A 13245-nucleotide genomic window follows, 5' to 3' on the forward strand; every position below is an offset into this window, starting at 1 on the left:
GCCTGGGTTTGGAAACAGCTGAGGGGGGCTGCTTGGATGCCTCACTTCACGGGAGAGAAGCTGGGCCTGCCTCAGGCCGGCACTGGCTGCGTGTCAGGGCATGGGTGGGCCCAGGTTCACCCTAAAACTCTACAAGGTCTTGGGCATCATATGTGAAAATGTGGATATGGATGGGGCCCTAAGCACAGATATCCCTCATGTCCTGCCAACACATGCAGCAAGTGACTGGGCACCTCACCACAGCCCATGCTGCTGGAGTCTGTTTGGAGTTCCAGAAATCCAGATACATCTCTTCACACTGAGGTCCTGTGAGATGGCACTGACGGGGGTGTCAGAAATATCTGCTAATGAGTCAAGAGCTGGTCAGGTGCCTGGGAGGCACAGCTTGGACAAGGAGGAGAGCCCTGTGTGAGCTGAGATAGTCCAGTGATGAGCAAAAGCTGCCACGGGACAATGCCATATCTCTGATTTTAGTGTTTGCAAAAAAACCCACGCGTATCATAAATCCGGCAGCTCTCAGGGAGACAAAACTAACCTAAACAAACCCCTGCTTTGTTTGCATTTAAACCCAGCCTTGGTCCTCGAACAAAACCCATTCTGTCTCATGGACACAATAGGGGGAAACTGAGGCAGGGAGAAGCCCCCACCTCCCAGCTTCCATTACCATCAACTTGCACAGCTGTGAGAGCAGCGATACACACAGGAGCACTGGGAAATGTTCCTATTGATCGGAAATGAATAATTATCACCCGCTCCCTGTTCCAGGGCCTCGCGGTGAGCGGAAGAGCGGAAGCACTAAGCGGGATTAATAACTACTTTTCATTACTTTTAATGCAAACTATTGATTTTAAAGTGTTGTAGGGTATGACAGTTTATTACAATAAGACAATAAAACAGACTATATGAAATAATTGAGAATAATCTCTTCCCTTTTCCTGCACGACGCGAGGACATTATGTTCTGTGCATGTGGAGACATTTATGGCAAACTCTATCCAGCAATGGCAGCTTAAGCACTCTATAAAACAGCACTTTGGAGCTGGAGTATTATAAATAATAGGCAATAAAACTGGTAAATGGGGCTTTAATTTGATTCCATTATGTCACCAAATGACAGCAAGGGGGGGGGGGCAGAGCAGCGAGGGGACGCGGCGCCGCGCCAGGGTGGGGAGCGCTGGGTGCGCGGCGGCGAAGCGGGACGCGGCGGTGCCAGCGGGTCAGGCCCTGCCAAACCCCAACCCAGGCATGGGCTCAGTCCTGGCAGAGTCCACGCAGGGCCCCTCAGTGTCGCCTGGACAGGAGGTGACAGCAGGAACACCTCTGTCACAATATTTAAGGCCCCCAGAGGATGCTCCGGTCTGACAGTGCCAGGCACCACCCAAATATTTAGGTGCCACCCCAAATCCCCCACGCTGCTGCTTGTCCCCAGCTCCTGGAGATCTCCTTTTCCATGCTTTCTGCCCCAGTCTGGCTGTCAGCCAGCAGCAAAGCCTGGAGGAATCTGCTGTGCACCATCACCACTTCCCACCCATGGATGTGGGGACACCCTGGGCAGCGGGATGGTGGCTGGGGGACAGCCCCAGGCCCCAGGGTGCTGGTGCAGAGCTTCCAGCTCTCTGCAGGTGCCAAGAGGAAGCCGCTGCCGGCTGATGGCCTTGCAGGGCCCAGTGAGATGTGAAACGAGCCGAGTCGCAGCCCAGTGGTTTCTCTTGTGGAGCTGTTTCTGCTAATAGGGCCCCTCCTCGTAAAGCTGCGGAGTGAACGCACCAGGCAGACCCCGAGCCAAGCGTGAGGGGCTGAGGAAGCCCTGGGGACATCCCGGTGCCACAGTGCGTGGTTTCCTCCAGCCCATCACGTACCCAGCTCTCACACCCTCAGCCCCTGGGCACTGCCTAAAAATACCTCCAGCAAGAGGGACTCAAAGGCTCTGGTACAGGAATGCACCTGGGCAAGGGCTGAGCTTGTTGCGTGGATGTTTCCTCTCCTCTCCCTCAGGTTTTAGCAACCCCAGAAGTGCCAGAAGGCCCTGGGAGAGAGGAGGTGAAGTTCACCTTGCTCCTGTGGGGTAACCCCATGCCCGGAGCATGAAATGAGGCTGGGCAGGGCCTTCATGGCCCAGTGGGATCACAGTAAATAGCTGTGCACTGGCCCAGGTAACGCGAAATTGGAAAGGGCTGGAGGGGAGCGAAGGGCCAGGACCTCACAGCCAGTGGGGTGGCCACATCTGGCCCCAAATCACCCACATGGGCTGTGCACTGGGGTGCTGGGAGCTGCATTTTGCTGCCCTGTGGGGCCTCCTTCTCCCCCTCCACACCACAGAGCAGGACGTCTCCCAGACCCGTCTGCAGCGGCCCCAGCACCCATCATTATTATTTTCCTTCATTATCATTGTGAAGATTTTTACAAAGCGGGGGAAAAGTGGGTCAATGGCACTTCATTTTGTTTTCAGTTCCAAAAACTCAGCTCTTCCCAGATTCTTCTATAGAGTCTCAGCGTCTCTGGGGCTTTTCTAGCCTCTTGCCTAAGCGTATAATCAGGCAGGACTGTGTTTTAGAGAGGGGATTATGCACACAATAGAGCAGAGGAGCCCCATCGGAGCTATTCCAATCTATTAGGATCTGCACTCTACCCAAAATAAACAACACAAGGAAAAAAACAAACTGCACTAACTTGTCTGCACGTGCTGTGCTGGCAGGGAGGAGGTCTGGGCTCGGGGTTTTAACAAGCTCTTCTTTTCAGTCCCTGCATCAGGAAGTCCCTTGCCCACGGCCTTGAATGCTGAAGAAGTTGCAGGAGAGAGCATCAGCCATGGGAACAAGTGGCCGTGCCCACTGCTTATTGCCTGCAACCACTAGCTCGGTACAGGGCTCTGAGCTGGAGGAGACAGCCTTTTTCTCCACCAGGAGAGAAAAAGCTGCTGCTAGGGCCCGTTCTGGGGAAGAGATTGCAGGGAACAAGGGGATGCTGGAGGTGGGAGAGACCTGTGGAAATAGGAGAGTGGCACCGCAACCTGCACTGGGCGCAGAGCACAGGTCCCCCCGCTGCAGCTCCAGGGGTCTGCAGGAAAGGGGAGCAGGAAGGGACAGCCAGGAGCAAACAACAGCAAACGACAACCCTGCTCTATTAGACCCAAGCATCCTAATATTACCAGGAGCCATGCATTTGCCTGCTCCGTGGGGGTGCTCATGAAAAATAACTATTTGGAGGCATTCAGGCGCTGTGAGAGCTGCTGATGAAGAAACACCCCGTGCAGATCTCTTTCTCCAGCTTTTCATTTTATTTGTTTTCTTCATGTACCCAAAGAAGAGTTACAGCAGGGATACTGCTTTCTTCACACCCTTTCTTACTCACTTTAGTAAGTCCACCAGGAAACGAAGTGCAGCATGTCCTGGCCACACAAATCCCTGCACACACACAGCTGCAGCTTTTGATTTCAATGCGAGGGTAAATTGGCTTCATCTCATCATGGGAAGACTCTTTTTAAGCCCAGAAACAGCTCTCCACGCTTTTTCCCTCCTAGGGTGCACCCGAAGGAAAATAAGCAGTCATCTGTAATCATATGGCTAATGAGGGGTATTGATTAATGAGGCAGAGGGAGGCAGGACCAGGCACAGCCCGTGCCAGGCAGGAAGGGGCTGAGCACAGACCCGTAGGGATGGTTTTTGAGGTAGGAGACTGCAAGGTGAGACAGGGGCAGAGGACTTCCCAGGAGGTGCTGCCAGCCCCTGTATCTGAGGAATCAAGCTGAGAAGGCAGTGAGAAGCAGGTGTGAACATTTTTCTGCCTGCCTGGGGAAGAGTTTGGAGATGGGAAGCTGGGCCAGTGCGGACAAAGGGATGCTTCTGCATTTACTGCCTCTCTCCCCCTGTGTGCTGCCTCCAGGCCACCCGAGCTGAACGCTCACAGCTTGCACTGAAGTGTTGGAGAACTGAAAGGGCCTGAGGCTGTGCTGGCTGGTCCCTGGCATCTTGCATTTCAAATGCCCTCAAAATGATGGATTTGATGCTTCCTCTTTTATTTATTACATTTAAAGCATTTTTGCCAGGGGGGGTAGCTCAAGAGAAGACACAGCTTATTTTCCTGAGGATCCCAGGGGCCGGGCTCTCTGGCAGCTGCCTGCAAAGCAAAAGGCAGGAGCCCACCAGCAGCCAGGCGTGCAGCAATCTGCTCTCCTGGGGGGGCAGAGAGGGGCCAGGGGCAAGGCAGGGAGGAAAGGTCCACCTGGCTCAGGAGCAGGAGGCAGCAGCCAGCAGGGAGTCATTTGCAGAGCTTTCCTCCCGGCCGCTGGGCAGCGATTATCGATGCCACGCAGCTGTAAATGTTCTCTCGGCGGCTGGGACCTGGGAGCGGAGAGTGCGGCTCAGCTGAGTGTGTTATTGGATTAGCAGCTGATTAGAGCTGTTAAGAGTCCACTCTTGAATAATCAACATGGTGCTTTTTGGCTGCTGTGCGGCGGTGGGAGGGGGAAGGAGGCAGAGCAGCCAGGCTGGCTGCTGTTGGTTTGTAGCTAAGCCCTGGGCATTGCTATCAGCAAGCCCAGCTCAAAGGACAGATGTGGTGCCCACCTTCCCCAGGTCCAGGGTGTTAAATCTCCACACTGATGGGATGTGAGCTTGCAGGGGGACCCCTTTTTTCCCTGGCATATATTTCAGACCATGACATTTCCTACCAGCAGGGTTAGGCTCTGAAGCTTCTTAACCCTATGGGAAGAGAGCCATGCAGCTTGATGGTGTGCTGATATTTGTGGTGGGCTCGATCCATTGTGAACCAGGGTAAGAATGTAGCGCACTGGAGACTGAGGCTGTTTGGTTTTGGTGCTGGAAAAGTCAAGTGGAGGAGGTCCAGGTCTTGTAAGGGGATGGAAGAGTTGACTCCCTCTACTGAGCTAACACAATGGGTGGAGATGGTGTGGGCATGTTGGGTCCCCCTGCTTGTAAAGGGGACTCACTGGGCAGGGCGAAAAGGGCAGGGGAGCTTTTCTGGTGAAGAGTTCTTCTAAGTGCCAGTGAGATCAAAAGCTTAGCAGGGGCTTATGGTGTTGTGCTTTAGTGTATTCCTATAGAGACGAGGCAAGGCAGAGGCTAAAGGATGAAGCTGAGCTAGTGAGGCTGGGCTGGGAATGCTTTAGATGAAGAAGGCACAGCGTTCTCCATCCTTTGCTTCTCCTCCAGACTGATGCCCAGCAGCGTGTGGGTGAGGAACAGATAAAAAGCAACGTGCCTCCTGGCCTTCCTCTTTCTCTTTCCACTCATTATAAATTTTTAAGGTAGATTTGTCCTCTTATTCAGCCATAACTTCCCCTGGAGAAGCTTCCTACAGCCACCTTGCGGCAGGAGCCCTCCTGCTCTCCTTTGATGTGTCGGTTTGCTCCCCGGGGCTGAGTCCTCCTGGTCTGGAGAGCTCAATTCACCACCAGCTTCACGCACCCTGCTTTTCCCCTCAGTCATAGCGCTCTTGTTCCCACTAAAATCAATGGCATGGCAACTGTGTGAGCGAGGGGAGAATTTGATATCACAAGGAATAACAAATCACAGGCATATCAAGTGTGCCCTGATATCCAAGGGCACGGAGCAGCAAGGACCAAGGAGATCCCTTGCTCACTCTTTCCCTCCCTCTGCCTGTCTCCGAGGATCAGTATTCTCCTTCCAGAGACCTGTAGGGGTCACAGTTGGATTGTACAACATGCTGTGAGCCTGTCCTTGGGAAGGGAAACCATTCCTGCTGAAGTATTGACCAGAAAGCCAGCAGGACACCAAGTGCCCTCTGCACACAGGCCACTGCCTCAAACCCCACTCAGAAGTGGGCTCCTACCCATCTTCTGCCTATTTCTGACACTAAGGCCCAGATGTCTCCCATGGGATGTGTTTCTTAGCTTCAATGTAGTGAAACCAAATGTGTTGCAGGTTGGAAAGAGCCAGTCTCAAGTCCATGCACAGGAGGGTGTGAGGAACCAAGATTTTATTGGGACAGTTCTATAATGGAGAGGAAAGAGGAGAAGTGATGCTTTAGATAACGTGATTTATACCTGCACAGCCCTATCAAGGGAAGGGAGAGGGACCTAATTAGTAACTTGGAACCTAATTAAGAAGGCTCAAGCTGAAGACTTCTGTCTGTGTCCAGGTTTCTTGTTCATATGAATATTGGTGGACCATCAAGATTGGTGTGAAGGGGCTTTGCTTCCTGCTTGTCTAACCTGATCTTACTCAAAACCATGTGGTACAAACCTCAAAAAACAAAATCCAGGTGACAGAACTTGAAGAACGTCAGGATATGGGCAGACCTCCACTGAAGTGAAATGGATGTGGCAGCTCCTGAAACCTTAACCTGGTTTCCTCTGGGGTCATTACTCATCCCTGCAGTTCTCTCATGGGACTGTGAAGGTTTATCTTAGCTTCCAGATTCAAGCCTCCCATAACAGAAGTCACAGGACATGTGCAAGACCAGGCATCAGTGTGCTGGATGTATGACCTGTGCCTGGACAGATTCCTATTCCCCACGTGAAAGCGGTTGCCTCAGCAGGGTTTTTCTGCCATGATAGCACCAGTCTGGTCCTTCTTCCTTCCACTGGGTAGCAGAAAGTCTTCGTCAGGTGAGCCTGATCCAGTCTCCATCATAAGCAGCAGCCCAGAAACAGCATCACCCGTCTTCATTCTCCAAGGTCCCTGTGGACACACACCCACAGGAACTCTCCAGTCATGGTCAGAGATCCCTTCCCATGCCTGCACTGCACCACAAATTAGGATCTGGCCATGACGCTCACAAGGATGGACCCGTTCCACTGTGCGATAATTAAATTGCCTGTAATTATGTTCTTGACAAGTGAAATACAGGCAGTAAATGATCCTAACATTCTTCGCTCCCTCCCTCTTCCCAAGACTCCCCCAGCTGCCCCTCCCCTCTAAATGCTGAATTATTTTACAGTTGATAGTTCCTTAGATTTGCCGACCTTTAAAAGCTGAACACTACATGCCTGTTGAATTTTAATCAATTTATTTTTTTCAACTGGAAATGTCAGACTTCTGTACGGAATTACTTGGTGCCGGCTGATGTGACAAAGACTCAAAGTTCAGCATCTGAAGCCGCGGAGGAGCAGAGAGTTGCGTGCATTAGCACAGATAATTTGCAGGATGTGAAAATGAGAGCAGGAGTGAGGGAGCATATATTTTTCATTAGCTTTGGTTTAGAGGGTTCGGGGACCTGCATTTATTTCATCCAGTGAACTCTGGCCTCATTAAATCCAGACCGTGGCTGGTAATGACTGGAAGTAAGAAGCTGTGGAGGCCACTAAAGGGCAGGAGGCAAAGTGAGTTCTTTGCAGGAGCACGGAGAGAACCTCGGTGGATGGGGGAGCACCAACCTCTGCTGTGTCTGCTCTACGGTACCAAGCACAGGAAGGTGCCAGAGGCCCAAACCATCCACCATTCTGCACTGGTGCAGTTTGTTAATGCACATTACACCACCTGCTTCATGCAGCTCCAGAAGAGTCCAGCAAAGCTTCCACTTGCAGTGTAGCTTTCCCAACCTGAGTGCAGGGTTGATTAAACTTCTCAGTAGCGTTGAGCTTGGCCGGCATTGCCTGGAAGGATTAAGCATTCCCCAGCTGGAGCAAAGCCCTTCCACAAAGATGGGAGGAGGTTTAGTGGCAAACACAGACCTGCAGACTGATTCCTGATGGGGGGACCATGGCAGTGAGCACACACCAGTGAGGAACCCTGCCGTCCTGACAGGGATTTGCTGGCCTTCACTGTGCCTTTGGCATCGTGTTTGTGAGCAGTGGCTACAGCCAGGGCAATGCTGAGAGCTGCCCTGCCTCCTTTCTGAGCAGGAATTTCTCCATGGTCAGTGGCTGGGTAGCTCCATGCTAGTCCTGCCACGCATCACCTACTTCCCTACTCTGTTGTTTCAAGCAAAAGTTATCACCTTCTGTTTTTCTTGTATCAGCGGCCTCTGGTGTTTCCCTGTAGTGCTGTAGTCTGTTCTAATCTTGGGCCATGACAGCCTACAAACAAGTTTTTGTCCTATTAAAATTTAATTCCTTCTTTGGAATAGAGACTTCTCATCGCACAGAACCGGATGGATAAATGTTTGCTAAGGTGACAAGGATTGAGTATATTTAATCTTCTTCCTTCTCTTTAAAAAACTGTGCCCATCGTCGCCTCTTGGCACAGGTACCTTAAAATCAATAATGAGCCTTGCAAGTGGATCTGTGATAAAATATGGTCTATCCTTCTCCATTGAACTGTAATAAGCATCTTTTTCAAAATCGTGCATGCACCTACACGCAGCAAGAATAATGTGGTGGCTGCGTAGGTTCAAGGAAAGTTCCAGGGCTCTGGTCTTCCCAGAGACTTAGTAAGTTGAGGTACACCTCAAATCCAAGTATTCTTCCAGGATTACAGACTGCATTGAGTAAGAGATGCAACTTCTGGGAACTTGCCAATGGAAAGGGCAATTCTTCATGTGTCCTGGTCCTACACCCTCTCTAAAGCTTTGCAGTTGTTCAAGGCTGTGGTCAAGGATCCTTTGGTCTGAGACAACACCGCAGACCTTTTGTTGTGCTCTCATTTCACTGAAATGGATTTTAATCAGGAAATACACATGGATTGACATCAGTTCTCTCTGGGGCAAATGAGCCAGGTTAGATGAGTTCCCAACTGGGAGAAGCGTAACAGAGAGGTGCAGAACTGAGCCATGGTGCTGAGATGCACGGGGCTGCCACCAGCAGAGTACACACTCCCTGACTTAGACCAGCCTTGCTCTGAAGGAGGCTGAGGCAAAGACTTGAGTCTGTGTTTTCCATGTCTTACGTGGCTGTGCTAATTATCATTATATTGACTCATCCGAGGGAGCATGTTTCTTGGGCTCTTCAGCCATTAACATTTTGAAATTTCATTTTTTCTCTGAGGAAGATGGAAAATTCCTTTGGAATTCTAAGTTTTGCAAGCAAGGGAATCACTGAATCATTCCTACTGTGTAGCTATGTCTTTTTTTTTTTTTTTTTTTTTTTTTTTTTTTTTATTTGCAGGTCCTTCTCCAACTCTCCCATTTGAAAAGTCCTTAGAGAAAACTGAGTGTATGGAAAGCAGCCCAGGCTTACTAACTCTTCATCAGTATTCCCTTTAAAGAAGGCAAATGTTATTATCCTCCTTGCCAAAAGGGAGTGTGAACACATCTGCTCCTCCACCCACCCTCTTGGCACCCCCTCCCAACGCAGACTCCCACAGCTCACCCTCTGTCACAGCTCGACAGCCCATTACAAATGGCAGTGTTTAAGCAAGGTCTTGCTCTTCGTTTATAGCCCTCTCAGTCACTCCGATGGGTTCCTTCCCTGGCCTTTCGCAGCCTCCGTTTGCTGCAGGTTAAGAAAATGTCAAGCTCATTTGGAAGAGCCTCGCCCCTCCTCACTTTGCTGCAGCCATTAGTGGTCCTCTCCTGGCTGCAGGAGGCTGACATTTACATCGCAGGCTAGGGTGGGAATAATAGCCGTTAAGTCGGACTTTGTTAATCACCAGTTATGTCCACCTTCAGAAATCAGCTCAGGCGGCCCGAGCTTATTTTCTTCATTTCCCCTCTGTCACACTGTCATCTCCCCATCCACCCCTGCCTGATCCTCCGCCCTCCCACCCCATCTGCACTTATTTATTGACTGCGGTGGTAAAGTGTCACTCAATTAAAGACAGAATTAAAAAAAAAGAAAAGAAAAGAAAAGAAAAGAAAAGAAAAGAAAAGAAAAGAAAAGAAAAGAAAAGAAAAGAAAAGAAAAGAAAAGAAAAGAAAAGAAAAGAAAAGAAAAGAAAAGAAAAGAAAAGAAAAGAAAAGAAAAGAAAAGAAAGAAGAAGAATTGTGGAGACAAGATTGGATTTATGAATTTACTTCTCCTCATACACGGTCATCCCTCCCAACTCTTCCCATCCCTCTTGAACTGGGAAAGGCAGAGCTAGAGATGATGAGGGTTGGAGAATGCAATCGGTCCTGCTTGTGTTGGAGACCCTTGGGCACTCTGGTTTTCAGGGGCGAGGTAACTTCAGCAAAGAAAGCAGGTGCTGCCCGTTGCATTTTTCTAATCCAAACAGCACTGAGCCAGAAAAAGGAGCTGGCATTCCCTGCTGCTGGTGAGTCTCATGCACGTGGTGCTGTTTGACAAAGGGATGGATTAGGTGACCTCTGCAAGTCCTGTTCATCCCCAATTTTCTGTGATGCTGCGAGGGTGACATTTAAGGATGAGATCAAGTCTGGAAACAGTGGCTTCTGTGAGGCTCTACTAATCACAAGCTTCATTCAGATTTGAAAATGAGTTTTGACCAGGGCTATTGATTTCCCTTCTTGCTTTGCTTTTCCGATGTGTATGCATATGTGTGTGTTTGCAATTTTAACCTGAAAGACTGGAAGGCACCACTCCCCCCTCTTCCTGACTTCTGTGCACCTCCCCTTTGAAGCCCCAGTAAGGGACTTCATTAAAAAAAAGCAGACTGCAGCAGTCAGGAAGTGAACGGGAGGAGAAGTAAGAAGAACTGATGAGGACAGCAAGTGTTTGAAAGCTGAAGAAGAAGGGGAGGAGCTGTGCCAGATGTTGCCAGCTGTTGCTCGGCGCGTGGGTGTCACAGCAGCCCACCCCACAGGGAAGAACAAGCCCACAAATCAAGGCATTGTGCTATGGCCTTGCTGCTGTCCTTTCCTATTTTAGCTGACACCTCTCCCCAGCCCTTTTTTTGTCCTGCTCTCGTAGTCTTCGTTCACCAACATCACTCCTGGGTGCTCTGCTCTGTGCTCTGGCCCTCGCCGCTGTGTCTGATTGCTGTCAAACAGCTGTTAACAAATGGGAAAGGGGAGTGGGGGAAACTGATCTTTATTCATATGACTGAAGTCCTCTAAACACATGAAATCAATCCAGCCTGTGTGTTTTGCGCATATAAAAATAAAAATATATAAAAAAATAAAAATCTGCTCATTGCATGCTTCTCTTTTCCCTTTTTAAAATTTGCTCACTTTCCTTGAGTGACACTTTGCTCTGTCATCAGAAAGGGAGTGCTGACGTGTAATCCTCCTCTATGTCCCATTGCTCCCTGTGTACGTTTGTCTTCTGCTGGCACCCAGAAGGTTTTCTCTGAGGTGTCAGGATTTTCTGAAGCCCCCCCAGGCAGAAGAACTTGACCACAACTCACTGACAAACCATGCCAAAAATCACATTAATCCCTTGTGTGCCTCCCTTTCCTTTCTCTCCCATTTGAACAAAGAATATTAGGGATAGCGTAAAATGGAATAATTTGTATGGCCAGAAATAAAAAGCCGGTTGTCCATCTAACCCTAAATCTATTCCTGATTTAAATTCATTATGCCATCTTTATTCTTTTGTTCCCTTAGTATTTCTCTCCGGGACCTTCACCTTATTCTGTGTCTAACACTTATGCCTTTCGAGAGTGGAATAGTGAAAAGCAATGTAGGAGACTGATGTCTGGAGGACAGTCACTTCATTTTGTGCAGAAGATGATCTTTTCTCTTTTTATCTCTGCTGGTTCCTCCGTGACCCCTCTGCCCCAATCTCTATTCCCACTCCTTCTCCCAAAAGTCAGGAGAAGAAAATGAAAGCTCCTCTGTCCCTGCAGCTAGAAAGGTGTGCCCCTCTGACCGCAAGCTCTCCTGCAACCTTTCCACCGCATGTAAATTTTTATAGCATATCAATAAAAGGATCTTGAGGCCAAATGGAAATCGAGCAGCTGCCTGAACTGCTTCAGGGCATGGAAACCAATTCAAAGGGTTTTATTATTATTATTATTATATTAAACATTCAAATGAATGACCCAATCAATTTCAAGCCTCTTTGTTCTGTAACCCTTCCCAATCCTGGTGCTGTAGCCACAGGACCAGCAGCTGTGCCCTGGGTGCTGCAAGCGCCGCTCCTCACCCTTGGGTCCCTCCTCTCCCCCTGGGTTGTCATTTTGGGGAAAGACCAGGGAAAAGAGCAAGTGGCTCACCAGAGGGCTTCTCCTCAGCCCACGCAAAGCAGGCTGAGCCCATCTGAGTGCTGCTGTGTCTAATATTGGCTTTGCATAATGTGATTAATTGATGGCTTTTCAGAGTGTGTAACTAGCACTGGACTGGACTTCGGTGCATTTCCATTCCGAAGACTCTAGCTGGAGACCCTCAGCTTCATTGCAGTGATCAATATTCTGACCAGAGCAAGGGTAAGCCAGCTGCACACCTCTTGCAAAGCCGCGTGGGCCATGCCTCATCTTTATTCTCCATCTTAGTTCCTTGACCGTTCACCCCTCCAGCAGCAATCAGCCTCTCTGGCCCTGTCATTATCCTTGCTGTAATGATGAAATAATAGCTTGCTGCTTCGAGCTTGCCATCGGGATTGTCCTGAGTGCAGATGGCCTGCGATGCTATCCAGGCAAGGGATGGTGCCAGGGGATGTATGCGCCGGCTGTGAGAGCATCCGCAGTTTCAGTGGTCCAGCTCAGGAGCTGTGAACACCTCAGTGGTGTTTCTGCACAGACTTCGGGGGCAGAGCTGGAAGCGGGCTGGGCACTGGATGCCATGTGTACCTGCAGGGGTGCAGACCCACTCCTTCCCTCATTACCTCATTGAAAAACATCGCCCTGAATGTGTTTAGTGAGTTCTGTTGATGGGGTGCTCAATCCTCGTAGTGAACCAGTCTCATTTTGGTCTCAGGCATGGTATCTTGCCCTAAGAAAAAATTTCCTCTCTGTGTATCAATTTGCCTCTTTTATTATTATATTTTTATTATTATATTATATTTTTATTATATTTTATTATATTTTATTATATTTTATTCTTCTTAATATTATTTTTATATATTATATATATAATTTCATATTATTTTATTATTATTTTTGGCTGCCTTAACATCGCTGACTGCAAACTTCATAACACTGAGGTTGTCTCTTTGAAGTATTTGCATGGCACTTGGCATAAAGAGATGCCCTGGTCCTACCTGAGCAGTGTGAGCACCTGGAGGTGTTATCTGAAGGAGCCGGGTGTTGCAGAGCATCACACACTGCCCTCCGTGCTGGGAGAAGCCCTTCCGCAGAGCTCAGCATCTGCAGGGACTTCGTTTCCACCTCTTTCTGAGCTCCTGAGAGCCAGCCTCCATTGCAAAATTCAGACCAACTTCCCTGCCCATCCGCCTCTTGTTTGTTTGTTATTTTAATCTTCCTCCCCGGTCTACAGTGTGAAGAGAAAGGGCTGATTGACAGCTTAACTGTTTCAAATCAATAGAAAGAGC

The 13245-nt window shown here is 49.3% G+C and overlaps 1 long non-coding RNA gene across 1 annotated transcript; it reads left to right on the forward strand.

Moving 5' to 3' along the window:
* Nucleotides 1-3500: 3500 nt before the first annotated feature.
* Nucleotides 3501-7362, forward strand: LOC106018980 (uncharacterized). The gene is made up of 2 exons (XR_003501071.3): nt 3501-5192; nt 5288-7362. It is a non-coding gene; the product is annotated as an uncharacterized lncRNA (long non-coding RNA).
* The last annotated feature ends 5883 nt before the right edge of the window (nt 7363-13245 follow it).

This window comes from Anas platyrhynchos, chromosome 18 (genome assembly GCF_047663525.1).
Source record: "Anas platyrhynchos isolate ZD024472 breed Pekin duck chromosome 18, IASCAAS_PekinDuck_T2T, whole genome shotgun sequence".
Taxonomy (NCBI): domain Eukaryota; kingdom Metazoa; phylum Chordata; class Aves; order Anseriformes; family Anatidae; genus Anas; species Anas platyrhynchos.